The following is a 5,320-nucleotide window of genomic DNA, read 5'->3' on the forward strand; positions in this document are numbered from 1 at the left end:
GGAAAAAAGACTTCTTTTGGACGCATTTCAAACTGTAGCTTTCTTCCAGCCAGCTTCTGCACCTTGATGTATCTAAAAACCAACAACATTCTTTCTTCTTCTTTCTATCCGTATTCTCAGGAAGTGTAGATTCTGTATTATTGTTCAGCAAATACCCTGCGGGGGCAAAAACAGCAGGAGATGGATCTGGATAAATGCCAGCTCAGATGTTCTGAATTGACAGCCAGCTGGTTAGTCAGCCAGTCAACCAGTTAGGAAAGGAGTGTCAAAGGCCTTGTGTTGAATGCCTGCAAACACTACAACAACTTTTAGTGTATGATTTTTATTTTTCAATGCAAAACACAAATCATCATTTATGCCTTAGGGACAGAGCAAAAAGAGAGCTAGGAATGGTTGTTTCTATAGCTCTTTTACCTTGCAAAGTCTGAACATCACAATTTACATGGATCTGAGGTAACGAAATGAGGATGTTTAATATGATAATATATCCATCCCTGTAGGAAAGTCACTGTTTTTTTTTTTTTTCAGTCCAGGTAAATCACACTGCAGGCTGTTACACAACCACAAGCTCATGAAAAACACTGCTCACTGAGCATGACGACAGTGTGCACAGTGACCTTGTTGGTAACAGCTAAATCCTTTGTTTTGGATTCTAAATCATCCTTCTGGTATAAATTATAAACACAAAATTAGGAAAAAAATATTTGAACTATTTAGAGTTTAATTATTTTTGCTAAAAATGTTCTATAATCATTAGCACTTTTGCACTAATCTTAACAATTACGAAACAAGACTGCAAAGCCCCTGTCTAAATTGAAACGATTTAAAGGATTACTTTATACATTTCAAACTTTGAAAACAGCTGTGACATTAAAAATAAATGGAAAGAAACTCCATTAAAAGCAGCACTGTCAAAAAACGTTACACCTAGCAACATGAAAGGCAGCACTGAAAAATTTAAACATCATTAAAATGGAGGTAAGGTCCATTAAAGTAAAAAATGGTTTATGATTCCTAAAAACAAAGAATCTAAATCAAATGTTTAGATTCTTAAACATTTTGGTTAATTAAATGAAGGAACAAAAAAAAAAAAACATACAAAATGTGTGAAAAAGAAAAACTCAGAAATAACAATGACAGTGTCACCACTTGTGCAGTGAAAAAAAAGTTACATATTCTCAATCAGAGGTTGAATCTGGTAGTTGAGCAAACAAAACTGAGTTTTTCTTGTTAAAAATCATAAGGTGGAAGACTTTCATCTCTTCTCAGCAGAGATAATGTAATCCTGATATACATACACTCAATGGCCACTTATTAGGTACACCTCGCTAGTGCTCGGTTGGAACCCCTCCTTCCCTTTAGAACTGCTTTATTTCCTTGTGGCATAGATTGAACAAGGTGTCAGAAATATTACTCAGAATCGTTGGTCCATATCGATATTATGGCTTCATAAATAGCTTCTCAGATGGCTTCATAGGCAATATGTTTTTTTTTTTCATCAGCTGTTTCTCCAAATCTGGTGAGTCTGTGGATTGCGGTGTCATGCTGTAATTTAATCCTTTGTTGTAAATCCCAGTAGATCAGCAGTTTCAGAAAAGTTCAGACCAACCTGTCTGGCACCAACAATCATGCCACATACAATTAATTTACATACAATACCTTTCCCAATTCTGACACACTCTTTCATCTAGATGACCAACTCCTTTTGAGCAGCAGTCATCTGATAGTGAAGTGTTCACTGAGTGCATAAGAGTTTTAGATGTTTTAAAGTATCTTTCACATATTTTAATTATTCTTTATTTGGAATTTATCAAATGTAAATTCTATTTCCAATTTGATTTTAATAAATTGTTGATGTCTTGTAACTATTTAACAAATGTGCTATTTTCTTTCAAAGCCCTCTAAAATGCCTGAAGCCCTTTAAAGTTGTTAAATGAATGAAGCTCAGTCAGGTTTGGGACAGTATAAGTAAAATCTATATATGGCTTTAAAGAGAGGACACAGGCAGCATTCCATTTATAACTACATAACAGGCAAACAGATTCATACTGCTCAACTTTTTAAGAAGTAGTTTTCTGGAAACTTGCCATTCACATTCATGCTTGACACAGCTCACTTGTTACTCAGACTTTAAAGGATCCAATAGTATGATGATTCTTTGTCCTTCAAAGTCCCCTGATAGCAGCTCAACCAGATCAGATAGAAGCATATCCAGGCCATAAAAGCCTTTTTTTTAACACCGATTGATCCAAGAAGATTTGACATAAAAATATGTATCTAATCACGATTAGGTTGGTGGTTGTAATTGTATGGCTTAGTACTTAAGACATGCCAATCAGACTACTCTATAAAATACCTTAATCTGGAAATGTTCTGTAAAAGATTTGTGATTTTTCTGAGCAAGATTTTAAAACAACAGCAATTTTTCTACTTCAGTCTGTTTTCTTCATGCTGTGTTTGCTGACCCACACTTCTTGTTCTTGCTTCAGTGCCCTTTCACTATCAACCATCAATCACTATGTTCCATCTATGTGTTAAAACTAAACTGAGTCAGTTGTTCTGCTGAAGTAAAACCTCTGTGACGAAGCCAAAACTAAATCTCTGACAAATAATAACCAAAGATGGTAGGTATCTGTGTGTGTGTGTGTGTGTGTGTGTGTGTGTGTGTCCCTTTATAAAAGGTCAGACTAAGCTTTTACAACAAATCCAAACATGAGGCATTCGTCTTTTTCATGTTTAAAATAAAAAAATACATTAGACAGAGGAGCCAGACTGATACAAAAATGTTAACCTGGAAACATGTAGTACCTTGATAACATGTAGTACTCTCCATTTTGTGTGTGTGTGTGTGTGTGTGTGTGTGTGTGTGTGTGTGTGTGTGTGTGTGTGTGTGTGTGTGTGTGTGTGTGTGTGTGTGTGTGTGTGTGTGTAGTATGTTTGTGTAGCTAAGGTAAAAGTGAAAAGTAGCTACTGGTATATGATTTACATTGTTTTCATGTTCTTCCTCTATTTCATCTTTCCTCACATAGTAGTCCTTCACTTGCCTAAATCTCAGTTTCTCTGTTCTGTCTCTACCTGGACCTTTTTTTTATTGCTTCATCTTTGCTTCTGTATCCCTCACCCACCTGCTGTCTCTCAGCGGTAACAGGTGTTTGGTGAGGCAGGGAGCCTGCAGATCTAAATGTTCTCATCAGTCCCACAGTCCAGCCCAACAGCTGATCTCAGCATCAGTCCACAGCCGGCTACAGCGACCACAGATCCTTCCAGCCACTTTCATTCTTGACAGTGATACAACAAATTCATTTTTGTGCTGGCAAAATCTTCCTGGCTTTGTTGGAAACTGGAGAGTCATCAAATAATGCTATAAAATATACCAATGGGTCCTTATACCCCACACTGACACTGTTTATGTATGGACTTATTTAGACTTCAAGCATTTAAAAGACCATACATATGCACTGGAATTAATAATAATAATAATAATAATAATAATAATAATAATAATAATAATAATAATAATAATATAATTAAACTACTTTGTTGTGAATAATCAAGAAAATTTGTTATTAAAGAACATGCATGCCATTAAACTGGTTGGTTTTGATCTGTCTCTAGGTAACGCAATCATGCCCAGACCACACTAAATACGGGTTGCCGATAGTCCCAAAATGTGATTTGAGGACTTTTTTTTTCAGTAAGGCTGGGCAATGAATTATATATTGATCTTGATCATGATTTGGGTTTTCAACGATCATAAAAACATAATGGTCGATGTTCCTTCTTAGTTGACTCTTGTGCTGTTGTGTTGTGAATCCAGCGGCGCTGCCTGCGTGCCACTATGTTGCAGACTCCTCCCACAGCCCCAACCTGTTTCATTTACTTCAGTGCGAGTAATAAACACTTCAGGAGTGAGACTGAAAAGCTGAGCAAGGCTAATGACATCAGGAGAATGGCCAGAAAAAGAGAGCCGTTGGTAGCCGTTGGAGAGACAAAATTACTTCACTGGTGTGGAAACATTATAGATATGTGGAAACAGACGTCGAACAAGTAGTACTGGTGTGCAAACCCTGCTATGCTATCGTAGCTGCATCGCAGAGTGGGCTCGTCATACAGGGAGCAATGTCGCTCCAACTCCATTAATCCCTATGGAACTTGTGTGATGAGGCGACAGTCACTTGCCCTCCTCCAGCAACGGTCCCGGAAAAATTTGTGCGAGTGAAAATTTAAGCTTGTACACGTGATCGCGCACACGCCGGCTTGCGACGCGACACAAGAACATTGAACAATGTTAAACTTTTGTCACTGTAACGTGGCACTACAGCCATTTATCTGGATCCATGAGGTGCACCCTTAAAAATTATGATATTCTCTATGCTGATTCCTTATCTCTAATATAGGATGAACCTGGGGGTATTTTGCTTTTGAAGAGTAGACATAAATGCAAGATTTTAGTCAGTTCCAGCAAAATGTTCTGACTCTTGATCCTTGTCGGTCACGGACTGCTTTGAAAATATCAAAACTCCTTCCATTTCATAGCTAATAAAATTTCTGGGAAAACAAGTAATCCAACTGTGCGGTTTCAAACACTGTCATCATGTGTTGGGTCTTCACCGAAGTGGCGATGAAAGCCATTGATCACTGTTGTCGGTCACTCCCGGAGTGACCAATGTCATTATTTTCCGAAATGTTATGTAAATTCTTGTTATCCAAGTTGATGAATTATCTTGTTAAATAATGGAGATCTCAACTTCAATCAAAAATAATCGGGATTATAATTTTTGCAGTAATCGAGCAGCTCTACTGGAAACCACTTCCAGAGGGAATCTGGGAATGATTCACTTGCATAACTTTAGCATACAAATTTTTTTTTAACACAATCCATCCTGTGACACACTCAATAAAAACCCGCAAACCTGTAGTGATCCCCCTGAAGTAGCTGAGCGTTTGATACTGGACAGCTCCCAGTAAGCAGGGTTGTTCAAATCTGACACAGACATTTCCATCAGCTAATTTAAAAACGCTATCTGAGGGGATACTCTGAAGTCATGATTTCTTTCTGGTTAAATTTGCCTGAATAAAAACATATGTTATTACTTAGAACAATACTGAGCTTTAAATACCAGGTCACAGTATTTGTGACCTGGTATAACTTGACAATGGACTGATAATATTGTCTGTTCTTGGTTTGAACTGGTGCACAGGCAAATAATTATTGCTATTTGAAAACATTATTTAAGATTAAGGAAGTATGTTAGAAACATGTTAATATTTAATAATATGACAGGTACCTTCAGTGCACAACAAATGTATCTGTGATGTC

The sequence above is a fragment of the Fundulus heteroclitus genome, chromosome 15 (assembly GCF_011125445.2).
Source record: "Fundulus heteroclitus isolate FHET01 chromosome 15, MU-UCD_Fhet_4.1, whole genome shotgun sequence".
NCBI lineage: Eukaryota > Metazoa > Chordata > Actinopteri > Cyprinodontiformes > Fundulidae > Fundulus > Fundulus heteroclitus.